This window comes from Styela clava, chromosome 6, assembly GCF_964204865.1.
Source record: "Styela clava chromosome 6, kaStyClav1.hap1.2, whole genome shotgun sequence".
Classification (NCBI taxonomy): Eukaryota; Metazoa; Chordata; class Ascidiacea; order Stolidobranchia; family Styelidae; genus Styela; species Styela clava.
The window spans coordinates 23,177,179-23,193,931 of NC_135255.1; the positions used below are offsets into that span (position 1 = coordinate 23,177,179).

Below are 16,753 nucleotides of genomic sequence, written 5' to 3' on the forward strand. Positions count from 1 at the left end.
AAGCCAGGATTTGCATTTCCACAACCAATGCTTAGCACATTCAAATTCCCTGAGCTATTTTTTGCAAAAACAGCAAAATTTGGTTTTAGTTTGGTTGTGACAGCATCAGGTGGGCCAGATAAAATTACCCAACTAGCAGGATTTAGCCCGCGGCCCATATTTTGCCCATGTCTGATTTGACGGCTGATGGGATATCGATGTCATCGCTGCAATATGATACATTCTTTCAATGTTATTGTTGTGAAAATAGATTTTACTTCAACTACTATCGACCAATTGCTTTGAAATTTTAAAGATTGTTGATGTCGATAGAAGGCGATTACTTTTATCCATTCCAAAAATATCTGTGAGCTCTATGGGATTCGTTTTTCACTTCGTTTTGCGTGATGACGCCATCAAAATTAAAAGTACCGTGCTTCCGTGATCTCATCTCAACCATCTAGTTACCAGACTACGGGTAATGTAAGAGATTTTATACTGCGCGTCCATCTTCGCGAGGATTGCTAACTTGTTATTAGATTATTATCAGTGGTGAGCTGTAGCAGGAACGCCGTTCCGGTTATTAAATATTTTATTGCATCCGCGTCTTTGTTATTGAAATAAAATTGTGTCATGGTACGTTCAGTTTCTCTGACAAACATTGTTACCAACTGTACGTTTTGATACGTCTTTTTACAGCAGACAAATAATTATTAAAGCCGTAACGTGTAACGGATGTATCCTCGAACTTTGACCTCAGTAATATTGAAGCCCGTATTAAATTAATAGAAAACCATTGCGATACTAAGCCCTATGTATAGACTCGTCTTTGCAGTCATAAATCTGTGTGCGTGGTGTAATTGTTGCTGTTCCTTAGGACCCCGCGCGTGCCGAGACTGGGCTTCCTTTCAACTTCAAATCTCTAATAATAACGAAATTGCTTGATTGTGTAATATATTCTTTAGTTAAAAGCGGCAACGATAAAAACAATATTAAACAGGAAAACTCTTCAAATATGATTGAGTTTGGTTCTTGCAGTTGGGCTGTGCGCTGTCCGAGAGTCTCAACACGATTGCTGGATTCCTCGCCGGTGGTTCACGTAACCGCTGATCGGTTAAAGCATCTATCACCATCAAGTCCATGCTTCCGAAAACAAATAACTAACTAATCTCATACCCGACATGGAATGGTAACCAGACCAGAGTCCGTGGTTTGCCATATGGTTAAACCGTCTTATATTAATGAAAACATTGCATGTTATTTTTGACTTAATAGTAGCATTCATATTGTACACAGAAAAGATTTAAATAATTCCTTCATATTTATGTAGCTCTTCTGGTTTATCTTAAAACAGACGTGAAAAAAATTATGTAAGCGTCCGTGGATGTCCATGAAGTCCTGAAAATATTTTAAATTGTAAATGGAATTTTTGGCTTCACAGATGTAATAAACAACAAACAACAAACCTAGTCAAAATATATTGAGAACTTACTTCATAACAAAATTGAAATTATAAAGGGAATTTATGGACACCCTGTTTCTTTTCACGAATTAATTTGTTACAATGTTTCAGTACAGCATCAACTCCCCCCCCCCCCCCCCCCCCCTTCAATTGGGGCTAAGGGGCGTGGAATTTGGACCCGATATGTGTAATCTGACATCCCAACCGCTTTGCCATTGGGTCGGCTTATAGAATATTTTGGTTGTGTTCTTTGTGTTCATGCTTTAAAATTCTTTAATATTCATCCCTTGTGGTTCATGTGTCCCGAAGCGATGAATGAGATAATATTCTTTGTTTTTCTGTAATTGTGGTCATGTAGTAGTTTTTCAATGCCAATGACACTAAAGTCTTTAAATGAATGTCCCGGTTGGGTGAAATGTGCACCTACAACTAAATCTTTATTTTGCGTTTAATACTTCTGATATGTTCAGTTATTCTATATTTTAGATGTTTTCCCGTTTCTCCTATGTATTGCATGCCACACTTTTTGCAGCTTATTAAGTAGATGACATTCTCCGAGTTGCAAGTAGTTTTCTGATTAATTTTCATTTCCACGTCCTCGTGTCTGCTTGTTGCAATTTTTCCTTTTCCGGAATGTTGGCAAGTGCTGCATGACTTTCTGCCACATTTGAAAAATCCCGGATTCTTTTTGGCTGGTGTTTCTGATTTCAATCTTGCTCTGACTAATCTGTCTCTTAGAGTAGGGCACTTACGATAAGATAGTCTTGGTGGCTTGGGGAAAATTTCTTTTAGTCTTTCATTGTTGTCCAGAATATATTGGTAATCTGAAAAGATTTTTCGGATATTTGGTTGTGTTGGGTGATAACTTGTGATGAACGGTAGCAAGGTTTCTTTTTTGTTTTCAGTTTTTGGTGTGAAAAGAAGTTTTCTGTCAAGTTCTTTTGCATATTGAATCGCGTCGTCAATTAAATGTTCTTTGTATTTTCTCGTCGTGAGGTATGTTTTCATGATTTTTGCATATTTATCAAAGAATTCATTGGTTGAACAGGCTATTCTTATTCTAATGAATAAGCTATTCGGAATATTTTTCGTGACATGTCTAGGATTACAAGAAGACGGTGAAAGGTACTGATGAGAGTCGGTTTCTTTGTTGAAAATTTCAGTTTCCAATTTGTCGTTAATTATATGAACTTTAACATCCAAAAACGTAATGCGTGCAAAAACGTAAAACGTAATCTGACGTTACCCAAAGAATATTCTCATTCATAAAATGCATGACTAATCATACGCGGCCACACATAGTTCATACTTAATTGCGATTCTTGGAAGCGATCATCTCTGGCCCGTGTTAAAGAAAATGCGTGTATGTCGTGTATGATCGTCTACTACGCAAATAATAAGTTAATTAAGGCGTAGCACTGTTAAATAAACTGTACTGTTAAAAATTACATGCGTTCGATAGTTTTTAGGTTGATTAAACAATCTCGACAGCCAAATAATATGGAATGCATACGCTAATGTTTTTATTTACAAAATTATATTCGAAGTTTTCTCCGAGCTTGGAATCATGATAATTAGTCGTTTTATAAAAAAAAAATTATCTGATGTTATCCAAGGAATATGCACATTCATAAAATGCATGACTAATTATACACGGCCATACAAGATCTATGCCTAATTTTGATTCTTGTATTGGCCTACTGTGGCCCATGTTGAACAGAATACGTGTATGACTTGTAGGATCGTCTACTACGGAAATAATAAGTTATGGCGTAGTGCTGTTGGAAATTACGCAAAAACTATATGCATTTGATAGTTTCTAACTTGACTAAGCATTCCCAGTGGACTCGTGTATCTCAAACGATGGGGCGCGCCCCACAAGAGCGTTGTAGACAAATTTTGAGAAGGCGCGAAGCTGATTAAAACTAAAAGTATTTGTTATATTTTATCTTGACCGCCTTATTTTAGATATTTACATTTCGTTAATTTGGATATTCACGTTCCATCCACGTATTTTTAACGTGGTTTTTGAATAAAACATACTATCTCATATTTGTAGCATAATATCAGTTAGGTATTTTTGAGATGGGACGCGAGACTTGACAAATTCTAAAAAAGTGCGCTGTTTAAAACGTTTAGGAACCAATGCAATGACCATTAAATATAATTGCACCTGTGGTTTCTGTAACTTTTATGTGAGTTCTATTTTCATTTTTAGTTCTTTATCTTGGATGCAATTAGATCAGATATATTTGGGCGTTTTAGTCTTTACTTTAAGTTAGATTTCGGATCAGGACCTAGCCAGATATTGTCAATGGGGTCGGTTCTAAAATTTTTATTTGCCAAGTTAGACCGCAACAGAAAGCGAACTTAGCCGGAGACCGAAAATTGTGTTTTTTTTCAAAGTCTTGAGGGTCTAAAAATCGTTATTTAAAAGTGTGACTAAAATTTACTATGTATGACGCAGAATAATGCTTCTTTTTGCATTTCAAAAGAGGGGGTTCCGACGCGTAAAACCTCTACTACTACCAGATAATGGCTCTGCGCCTATAAATTTTCTTATAGAAACTTCACCAAATTTTTGAAAGCATGTATCGATCTTATGACGCGAAAGAAATTTTGAATATGACGTTCAAGCAACATAACGGAAATGGATCAGCGTCAAAATACGTGGATATAACAAATGCTTAACGTGTAAACGTCAACGCAAGTATCAAGTCGATAATATATTCCTACTGGTCGAGTGTCGGAATAGGATGAAGATTGTGAGATTTATTATGAGGGAGAGGAAAGTCGATACGCGACGTGTCGTCCTGTTACCAGTGTAAAGAAAATGCGTGTATGACAAGTAGGAGCGTATACTGAGGAATTATGTAATATCAAGTTAAACAGCACAAAGAATTCATATGCGTTCAGCAACAATAAATGGCTCAGCGGTCTTTCTATTTTCAGATATTGGCTCTGCGTCTAAAATTTCCTTTGATACTTCGCTAGATTGTTCAAAGCGTGTATCAATCTTATGGCGTGAAAGAAAATTTGAATACGACGTTCAAGCGACGTACCGGAAATGAATCAACGTCAAAATACGTGAATATAACAAATGGCTATAACAACGTTTTGCCAAACGGGGCCCTATTGTTTCCCGGGAAGGATATTTTCACTCATTTAGTGTTATTTGCAATGCCTATGTATATGCATACATTATGAACTATTCAAAATGTACAAACGTTGCGTCGAATATTGTGTAACATATTTTAATAGAGTTTGTATCTGTATTGTTAAAGGAATTAGGAGCTTAAATATAGGCCAAGAGAGGAATGTGACAAAAAAGGTTTGGGAACCGATGGGTTAAGATTAAAAATCGTCCACGCAAGTAGCAAGTCGATATTTCTGCAATGTTTACTGGTTGAGTGCTGTGAAGCGGGATAGGGTGAAGATTGTCAGATTTACTCAGAGGAGAGGCAAGTCAATAAGACGAGTTAAACATATGGCGGGGGACGCATCCGGCCCCTGAGTCGTGTTTGCCCGTCCCTACTCTAACACATATTAATTTCTTTATAGGTTCTTAGGAGATTGATTTAACAACGATTATTTTATTCGACGTTTTGTTCAGTTTCAGAAGCCAGTGCTCTGTAATGAGCTTGTATAATTTGGAATTTCTACGGGCTGTTTGAGATTGTTTTTTTGCGTGCGATGACGTCATCCAAATTAAAAATTGCCCATGTTGTTGCGGTTCCGTGTTCGCTGTTATCAGGTGCTCAGGCAAAGTCGTGAAGATTGAAAGATTTTTTATGATGACATATTGTGTGTATTCGTTCTATTTCGTTTTGGTCGTGTCTGTATATTTTACCATTGCTCACTTGTTTCTATCATTATTGATTCTTGGTGTAGGGATTTGTTCGGCGTGAAACGCGGTACTCCCGTGGTATGTGTACCAGTTTAGTGTTAGGCCATAATTTTATTCCGATTTTTCCTATTTTAGTTCTATTACGAGTTCGAGGACTGTCTGTGTTAGTCAAGTGAATGTACCCCTGTCCATAGGTTTCATTTTCTTTACACAACTTGTTGTAAAATGAACGAACAAAATAAGTTACTTCCATATTGGTACACATACTTCTGGAGCACCCAAACGCGTGTAAAAACGTGCTATAAAGCAAACACCAGTTGTTCTATTTACTTACATATAACAGTCAACTTTCTGAAAATTGCAACACGCACTATGAGATCAAAAGCAAGTGATCGAGTTTTGGCAATAATTTGGCACGCGTTTATGAAATGGACTTTCCCAATGTAGCAAAAATTGTTCCAGACAAAATTAGTCAATAGCTGTGTCAATTTAAGGTCAATACTAGAACAAATATTTTATTACCAGATAATTAAAGCGAACAACGTAGCAGACGACTGTTACATTTTGTTTCATAAATCGATTATTAAATACCAATTTGGAATTTTAGATGATAATGACACCACAATTGGAAAAATTAGTGCTATCATCGAAACTAGTTTAATGTTCGCAGACGTTTAACAAATTGTTTTTTGGTTTTTATTTGTCAGATCGAGTTTATTGAACACTTTTATCTTTTATAGGGTTAGCGTGGGCTTGCAGATAAACCATCAAAGTTACGTTTTGTAGTTTGAGTTATTAGAACAGATTGAAAGTTCATGGACTTAGCACAAAATATGTAAATCTTTTAACTTAGAGCTTTGTATACGTTGCTTTCATTAAACATTTTTCTCGGACACCGAAAAGTGCAAGCAGACGCTAATTTGAATATAGAAAATGTGGAATGTTCTTGAGCTCCTCTTTCCACAACTTTTACTTGGAACAACATCTGTTACCGATGTGCGATATCTTGCGATACTTGTAAGTGAAGGAGCAAAAGTTATGTATTTTGGTTGTTATTTGTCAACGCCAGTTGATAGAACAGTTTGAACGTTTATATGGATATTGCAAGAGATGTAATATGTAATAATTTCAGCTTTGAGATTTTGGTACAAAAATTGTTTTATGTAATTGACTATCTTGCAGACGCGCCTCCGAAGTAACGTATTTTGTATATAATTTGTCTATTTCAGTTAACACTTTTAGTAAATTAATCAAAAAATATGCAACATATAACAGTTTTAGCTTGGAGCTTCTTATACATCAATTTAGCGTATTCTGGTTATTGTTTGTTTGCAATAAAAAATGACAATTGTAATATATGACAAGTTTAGCTTTTGGTGGGACGTTTTTTAATGTCTTCCACCCAGAAGAAAGTGATTTCCCCGATTTGCGAAGAGCTACTCTACTCACAAAATTTGTTCTGGTTTTTATTTGTACTGTACAAGAACTCTACTGGTTATGTAATGAGCTACCTTATAGAAGCGCTATTATCGAAATGCTTAATAGTTTTTTTTTCTATTCGTCTTCTAGTTAACAGTGGAAGCGTAAGATATGCAATGTACAATAATATTTATAGCTGTTAGTTTTTATCTTTTTTTCTATATGACAATTTTCCAGGATTTTCACTCAAAACAAGGCCCTATACGGGCTTCCACTAATATGCAAACGAATACCATGTAGACGCGCCATAAATGAAATACCTTTTTGGTATATTTAATGATTTCAACTTAGAATTCCAACTTAAAAACTTTCACTAGTTCTCGTTGCTAGAATTTTGTGATAACTTTGTGGGATTTTCTATGTATGGAACTTTATTCAAATGGTTTAGAGTGAGCATATGAAGTGGAATTCATGGTGAGTTAGGATTCACATATTTATCCCGGGGGAGAGGAAAACCGATAACACGGCTTAACCATATGGAGAACCACGGCCTCTCGTCCGGTTACCAGTCCATGTCGGGTATGGGATTAGTTTTAGGTATTTGTTTTTCGGAAGCATGGAGTTGCGGCTCAATGTTGTTGTCGCTAGAATGCTATTGATTTTATTAATTTCAGAAACTTTCTGTGTGTTCTATGTCTCCACATTTTCTGTTATCTGGTGTCGTTCAGGCAAAGTCGTGAAGATTGAAAGTTTGTCCATACATCTACTGTGACAGATTACATATCCGTTGTATTTCGTTTTGGATTTTGTTGCTCACCTGTTTTCATAGTTTATATCATTATTGGTCTCTGGTGTAGAGCTTTGTTCGGCGTCGAACGCGGGTACTCCCGTAGTATGTGTACCAGGTTGGGATTAGGCCATAATTTTATTCTGATTTTTGTATTTTATTTCTATCAAGAGTTCGGGGACTGTCTGTGTTAGCCAAGTGAATACACCCCCTACCCATAGGCTTCCTTTAAACAACTTGATGTAAAGTAGGCGAACAAAATTAGTTAACTCCATTTTGGTACACATACTTCTGAAGCGCCCAAACACGTGTGAAAATCGTTCTATAGAGCAAAAAAAACAGTTGTTCCCTTTACTTGCATATAACAGTCAACTTTCTGAAAATTGCAACTCGCACAATGAGATCAAAAGCATGTGACAACTTGGCACGAGTTTATGAAATTAGGCCTTCCACCATGAAGCTATTGTTTCAGACACAATTAATCAATAGCTGTGTAGGACCAGTAAATTTAAGGTCACTACTAGAAAAATATATTTTAGTATTAGATGATTAAAGCGAACAACACAGCAGACGACTATCACATTTTGTTTCATACATCGATTATTAAATAATAGTTGAAAATTTTAGAAGATAATGACAAGACAATTAAAAAAGTTATTGCTGTCATCGAAACTAGTTTAACGTTAGCAGAAGTTTAACAAAGTGTATTCTGGTTTTTATTTTTCAGGTCAAATTAATTTAACAGTTTTATCTTTTATAGGGTTAGCATAGGCTTGCAAATAAACCATCAAATGTATACAATTAGTTTGAGTTATTAGAACAGATTGTAAGTTCGTGGGCTCAGGTCAAAATATGCAAATTTAATAATTTAACTTAGATCTCTGTATACGTAGTTTTTTTATATCCTTTGTCTGAGAGAACGCACTGTACAAGCCACTGATTTGAAAAGTTGCTCTGCTTTGTGTTTCTCGGTTTAGAGTAAGCAAAGCAATAACTTTAGCTTTGCCTTTGAGCTTATTATATATCAATTTATTTCTTCCCTTTAAACAAGACATCGTAGAACAACCACTCAAATAATGTATTGTAGTTTTATTTTTTACTCGGAACAAGGCCTAGTACGAGCAGTTACTAATATGTGTAAATGCATGCCAGAGAGCAAGAAGGCATTTGTTCTATTTACTTACATATTAACAGTAAACTTTCTGAAAATTACAACACGCACTATGAGATCAAAAGCAAGTGATCACGTTCAAGCAACAACTTAGCATGAGTTTATGAAATTAGGACTTTTCGGATTTAGCAAAAATTGTTCCAGACATAATTAATCAATTGCTGTTGAGAATTTAAGGTCACAACAAGTCAAAACAAAATAGGATATTGAATGCGTTATAAAAGAGCGCTACGATGCGCCACACCGCCGAGTCAAGAATAGGGTACTCCTGTAGTATATGTTAGGCCGTAATTTCATTCTGATTTTCTATATTTTAGTTCTATTACGAGTTCGGGGACTGTCTGTGTTAGCCAAGAGGATATGCCCCTGCCCACAGATTTCAGTCCCTTTACACAACTTGATGTAAAGTAGGCGAACAAAATTATTATTGATACACATACTTCTGGAGCACCAAATAATGTTGGAAAATTATTCAACAGTAAATACCGATACACTTCTGGAGCGCCGAGAATATAAACCATGGTTCACCATATGATTAAGTCTAAATCATTGGCTTTTACAAGAATAAACCTATCTAAACCTATCACAGTATGGATATTACAACTCCAGAACTCAGCCATTACACAAAAAAGATAGACAGAGAGTTTATTTTGAAAACCCCATAATATAGGCCTACACTGATTCAAATGAAGAATTTTGAAAAGCGAACAAATCCTTTGAAAAAGTTTGTGTCAAAATAAAATTATACTTATTGTCGCGGTATAAGATCTTGCTGCTGTGGTTGTAAATAAGTCAGAAGACTAAAGGATTCCAGATTGGTTATTTATTGTACGGCAACTTCACAATTTGAAACTTGAAACAGCAAAAACAGAGCACACAACGAAACGCAACCCACCTCCAGACCAACGGCCGGAGAACGAGAACAAGAGATATATTTTCTCTCGCACGTGTAATTGGGTGGTCGGAGTCAAGACCCGGTTAAAACTGCCCAAATTAGGTCTGGTATAGTTTAGTATCACAAGTACTTCCAGTATTCCGCACGGTGGAATTTTTTGAAATTTTAATATGTGTTTCATGAATCTCTATAAAAGATACGGTCTCAATGATTCGGGTGAGAAAAAATTATTTCTTACATAAATTACGCTTTAACTCAGTTAAATTGAGAATGCCTTAAATGTCTTCCTTAAATCTGGGGGAATTTCCCTACTTTCCGCACGGTGAAATGTTTTAAAATTGTAGTATATGTTTTACATATGTCCACCAAAAATACTGTGTTGATGGATTGGATGAGAAAGAATTATTTCTTGCATAAATTAAGCTTCAACTAAATTGACGACTTTGTCGATAAATAAGGGCAAATTTATATCTATCTATTCATTTTAACGAAAAAAATGTAGGTTTCAATCATTCTCTGTATTATTATGTTTCTTCTTACTTTTGATTCCTAAAAAGGGGAATTGCCTCATTAATTCCACCCATTTTGTCGCAATTAACTATTGCGTATTTAAGAATGGTTGCGTTTATGGTTCAATGCATAGTAATTCTATTCATACTTCGTGGACAAATTTATTTGAGCAAACTTGCATAAAATAATTTTAACGTGGAAATATCTCGGACATCATGAGGTGAAGTTCTTTATTTTCATGGTTCATGGTTCAATGCATGGGAATTCCATCCATAGGTCGTGGGGCTTTGGTTCACACGCAATGAGGAGCTGAGATATCGAGTTGTTGAATTGTGAACAAATCTCTCGTTATTTATTCGTGTCGTATTTTGCCCACGACTCTCTCTCTCTTTTATCTTTTAGAGATTATATCGCATAAAATGTGGCGCAACTTCAATCTCATTCATATTTCGCTTTGTCAGTGTCTGATGATAAAATAATTTTAGTTCAGTGTAGTTGTAGTGATAGGTGGTTTAGATTGGCAGTTTTTGATGTTATTGGAATTGAGGTTGCATTTCTAAATTAACCTAAGTCGGTTAGATTCGATATTTTAAGAAGATCATTTTGAACATTTTGCCATATCAAAATTTAATGATTTATAGTTGCTATATAGATTTTAAAAATTAGATTGTTTGGAGCTGAAACCAATATAATTAGCCACGGCTTCTGGTTTCGACCAACGGCCGGCAACCAACTTGCTTAATGGTAAATAAGTTCATGGACGCCATCTTGTGCCATATTTGGGAAACGCGAAACAATGGAGTCTTATGGGAAATTTTCGTCGTGTTGTTGTACCGAATCGAATAAGTCCGCTGTTATAAGGGCTAGAATGAAACTGAAGGGTGGATTTTGAACTTTAAGATATATGCTATCTAAATATATAACGCAGATTTTATAGTGATACGCCAATTTGAGGCTGTAAAATGTCTCCGCAACAATCAATCCTACAATGTCATTTGTTCTTCTAGCGCATGGCTGAGCAATAGGGCATTATGGAGCTTGACAGACGAAAAATGTTAACCAGAAAATTGAAACGGCCATTGAAGCAAAGTTGGGTCGGCCGGAAATTTGACGAATAAACACAACTTTTCATCTGTGACATCATAAGGAAAGCCTTTGTCATATTGTTAATTATAACGATTAGAATGACTAATTTACTTCGGAAGCAACTCGGAACCGGTATACTTGTCTTCAAAGACAATTTAGTATACTAAAAATGTAATTTGGCCAACATGAAAGGATATAAGCATGTACGGCTAAGATTCTACTTCAAAATACGACCTTGAAAATTTTTCTACCTAAAATATTAGTGAAAATAATAGGTATGTTTCAATAATTGTGTTGGAACTTTTCATAAGGCGCCGTGTTGAATTGTCGAGAACATTAGGCACAAGATGGCGTCCATTGTCTGAGCGTTGCCCCGCTCATATTATATATACGCTTTGGTTCCGACCTGCTCCGACTCCAGACCTGGTTTAAACCATCTATTTTTGAAACCTGATTTTTGAAAAGGCTCTAGACAAGCATAGTTAAAAATAGGTCAATCTAAACTGGTGGTTCTCAGCTTTTAAATTCATCAATTTAAATTCATCCTTTTGCTTATTTTAAAACTTCCTATTGCTCACTATTTAATGATAAAGCGGTACTCAAGAAGTATGTAAACCAATATGGCGGTCACCGGAACGTAGTATGTGTACCAGGTTAGAGTTAGGCCATAATTTCAGGTACAAATACTACGGGAGTCACTTGGCTAGTCTCCGAACTCGTCATATAACTAAAATAAGAATAATTGGAATAATATTATGGCATATCCCTAACCTGGTACACATATCCTGGTTCCGATGTCCGCCATGTAGGTTCACATACTTCGGGAGTGTCTATGAAACTACCTATTTGTTCAATCTTTAATGGACCCAGCTACTGTTATGGGCAAGCCACACTACCGCTGTTGTAAATTTCAAATAGTCGTGAAAGTGTGCATAAATTAATGTTGCCATACGCCAGATTTTTCCTGACATGTCCGGGATTTTAGTGAACCACAATGCTAGGCGCGAAATTGATTTTAATTTTGATGGAAAACTCCTCGTTTTCCTAGTTTCATTTCTTTATACGGAGTTTTCACTTTGTTGAGCAGAAATTGTTCACACAAAATGAGATATGGTATCTACCAATCAAAATAACACTATAAATGCCACTGGAATGATAAACAGAGGGCCAGAGTGCTAAAAGCCTCTAGACGGGGCCCGCAAGCTATATAAGGTTGGGAACCACTTTTCTACGCAATGCATTAAAAAGGCTAGACTCAGACTAGAAGCCAACAGTCATTCTTGATCCAAATCTAAAAGGCAGAACAAAGATGCAGCAGACTGTAATTAACCGGATTCCATTTGCGTGTTGTATGTGTTATCTACTGTGATTGTGTTAAGTAAGTTGTAATTTTAAAGTGTTTTATTCATCTCAGATTAATACGAGTATTATCGGAACGAACCATGATCAAATATATAACCCTGTTTATGCTTATTGGAATAATTTCCACGGAGAACGCATCGTCTTTGGATAATTATGGGACAGTACTGACCGAGCAAATGAATCGATATTGCCAAACGTATATGTGTCAAGATACCGACCATACATTGGCAAGACAACAGAGAGGGCCGCTGGTTGGAAAAGCTGGGCCAAAGGGCCCAACTGGACCACCCGGAATAGCCGGTCCACGTGGACCAGCTGGAAGCGTCGGTCCTCGAGGGGTCAAAGGTCAGCCCGGGGTTTCTGGGCCATCGGGCGAAGTGAACTACACCAGAATCGAAGAGATTGTAGAAGAAAAATTAAACAGTAAGTGAGTGCCACCATTATACTACAAGCTGAATGCAAACAAAATTTTCAACAAATCATTTGTCATCATTTATGTGTCACTTCTTACAATCGTACATTCACTTTGTATGCGAACACTCACTCGCTGACAACAGTTTCATCCTTGGTTTATAATGTACAGTTACAGATGTTTAGACTAGTTATTATATATTAGCAAAAATAATATAGAATAAACTTTTCCAATAACGATGTCTTGATGACACATAATTATTCCAATCACGGAATAGATATTTATTTATTTATTATTGCTGTTTACAATGAACAAACCACTGGTCCAATTGCTCCCCAATCCCCATTATTAAAAAGATGAGGTTTCTAATAATAGCTTTAAATATGTTCATATATTTTTGCCTCTAATTTTCCTGGATGCAACTTTTAGCCTGTCAAATTCTACTTTGCTTTTGTCCTAATTCATTGCCAACTGATTGATTCATTTAATTTCATCAGGTATGTTCTCGCTGGTGCTTAACAAAGACTGCAGCAACTTTGCCACAACAGAGTTAGCTCTGGTAAAGAACGAAACAGGCGGCGTCTTTGCAATCTATCCAGTAAGATGGAACCAAATAATTCAGGTTTATTGCGACACATCGACAGGCGGAGGAAAATGGATAGTGAGAAATTTTCGTCATTAATATACAAGATTAGGCTTGTAAAAAAAAACTTTCAAGAAGCTTTTAGTTGTTCATCATTAATAAAGTTCCATAATTAACATATCACCAGAAAAGTGGTAATTTTGGCAACGGGATTCTATGATATATTTTTTGGAAGCAAAGCTAACTAAAATGAAAATATTGACTTTAATCTATGCGTAATAGCTTGGGTGTAAACTATGCTGAAGTGCAAATATTCTCCCAAATATAGTCGCTTGTGAATCTTGAAGTGAAGCAACTAATCAAATAAAATAATTTACAATGTTCTCAAATTTGTTAGGATTGGAGAAACTACATCGATTAACATCAGACGGTGACTTTGAACTCAGAATTGATTTGGAAGATTGGGAGGGAAATAAACGCTACGCCAAGTATTCGTAAGTATTTCATCAATTATATTTTACCCGTTTTTTACAGCTGTGGGTATTGCGGACGGAGATTCCGGCTTCTGATTCGGAAACGACAATTTTTGATTAAAAAAGCTGAATCATTTGGAATACTTTTCAGATTTAATTGGAAGAATTTGACTCCGGCAACTTGTTTATTATTTCAAATCCGACTTCCTATCTTTACTTTGTGTTTAATGAAAAATTTTCTGGTCGAGTAATAGTTTTGATTATGAGATTGACCAAGTTGACTGTATAAGACAAAACTTGGAAATTATCGATCATCTAAAAACAGCATCCTTCCTATTAGTAACACTTTGTTTAGATTCTTACAAATCCGGTCGAGCATTTCTCGCGGCTTGTATCATCATATAGGTGATGCAAAACTGATTTTTCGGGTTTCAGGACTGAATATGAAATTCTATAATAAAACGCATTATATCTATGTTGTTGAAATAATATTCTCTTATTTCAGGTCGTTTTCCATCGGATCTGCTTCTACAAAATATCGACTCAATGTTGGAGGATATTCAGGAAATGCTGGGGATTCACTTACATCTAGACATAACGCAATGAAGTTTACGACGAAGGATCGGGACAATGATAGGTATAGTAGCAACTGTGCAAGTAAATATAACAGTGGTGGATGGTGGTTTAATAGTTGCTATCACTCAACCCTCAACGGTAAATATATCAGTGGAGGTCAGACTAGTAGAAACAGTGAAGGAGTCATCTGGTATCATTGGAAGGGAATGGATCACTCACTGAAGTTCACAGAAATGAAATTCCGTCCGAGAATGTAATAATGTCTAAACCAAGGCTGTGGAGTTAGAGTAGAATGTTAAAAATTTTCCTAAATCGGTGTTGCAATTTTGAACAAAAATTTAATTACTATATCAAACTTATCCTGCAAAAAGTCGTTTTCCCAATTTCTTCAAGTCAAAATACGAAATCCCAAATTTTACCAGGTACTTATTTGAAGTCAGAAGTCGAAATTTTCCAAGTTCGTAATCTCAAATTTTTCTCATTTTGATAATATACTCGGATTCTGAACTCGGTTTCTTCAATATCTCGAACTATTATTTCCACAGCCTTTGGTAAAATGTAAATATATTTTCATTTTACAAAATCAACATTTCAATGACTTTTCACCTAATCATCCGAGATAGAGTTTTCATTTTCAATACATTAATATAACAAATACCTGAACTAACCATTTTGTCATTATTCTATATATGCGTTTAATCTTGTATAAATACATGTAAAATTATTTTCTGTTTGACATCTTTCAATGGTAAAATTTGAACCAAACAATTGTTTTATTCAAATGTCTTAAAACTTCCATTAAATCTAGTAATTTCGTTGTTTTGAATTCATTCAAGTTTCTTCAAATGTACATAATAATTTTTAATCATTTAATTCTTGATAGCATGCTTAGATGTCGATAAATCATGCATTAGACAACAGGCTTGTTAATTTATTTGGGTTGGAGAACGGAAGGACAGCTGATTGCGAGCGCGATTGATGTTTGTAAATTTTACAAATGTACTTTTATGGGAATGGTCGTTTGCGAGAATGATACTTTGATGAAAGTCATTTTGCGAGAATAAAGTCTGTAGGAAACGACTATTTTCAAAAAATGCAGTTTTGCGAGAACGAGATTTTACAAGGGCGAGGTGTTTTGACAGAAATAAATTTATGAGATTAAACGTTACCGCAAATGTAGTTCCAAATTTAAATGGTCTGGATAGGATAGGATTTACATATTTATCCCAGGGGAGAGGAAATCCGATACGACGGCTTAACCACATGGCAAACCACGGCCTCTCGCCCGGTTATCATTTCATGTCGGGTATGGAATGAGTTAGGTATTTGTTTTCGGAAGCATTGACTTGATGGTGGAGAAAGCCGTAACCGACCAGCGGTTACGTAAACCACCTTACGGCGGCGAGGCGTCCAGCAATCCTCTCGCATATAACTATCCCCGCATGGGATTTGAACCTGCGAACTGTGGCGTCAATCTTCAAATTTTATTGGTAACATACTTCACTTCTGATTACCTTACACTGGTTGTGGTGCGGTGCAATAACGTGCAATAGGATTGCTTGACTTCTACCTTTTCAGAGTGGTTCAAGTAACCCGTTGGTCTGTTACGACTTTCACCACCAAGTACATATACAACGAATAACTGGTTGACTATTTTCATACTTTGTCAGATAACCAGACGATGAAACGAGTGTCTGTGGTTAGCGATATATTTAAAATCGCCTTATCACTTTTCTTCTCCCATGGAATAATTGATTAAGAGCTATCTCATTCTAAAGTTCAAATAAAAATTGCTTCTTCAGAATACTCCTATGTTGATGAGTATGAACTGTGGCCTTTCTCACATCTGCATTCGCGCAAAGACACATTTTTGCTGAAATCCATATTCGTAACATCTTCCAATGCTATTTCATTTCTGAGCAACTTCGAGCGAAATCGAGTATTCGATAAATTCAACTCTAATCATGTTACGGGCCTCCCAACACTGGTCATTCTGGCAAATATACATTCTTGTAAACTTCCTTGCAGGCAAATGTCTTCCAAATAAGACCGATCTTGCACGTCAACCATGAATCATGAGAGGGCCAGCAATGCCATCACATCTCTAATCACTCTATGCCAGTTCGCAAGTTCGAGTCCCGTAGAAGATAATTAAATGAGAGAGAGTTGCTGGACTCCTCAACGTGACAAT

The 16,753-nt window shown here is 36.0% G+C and overlaps 1 pseudogene; it reads left to right on the plus strand.

Moving 5' to 3' along the window:
* Window positions 1-13,891: 13,891 nt before the first annotated feature.
* LOC144424270 (fibrinogen-like protein 1 pseudogene) lies at window positions 13,892-15,353 on the plus strand (annotated as a pseudogene).
* The last annotated feature ends 1,400 nt before the right edge of the window (window positions 15,354-16,753 follow it).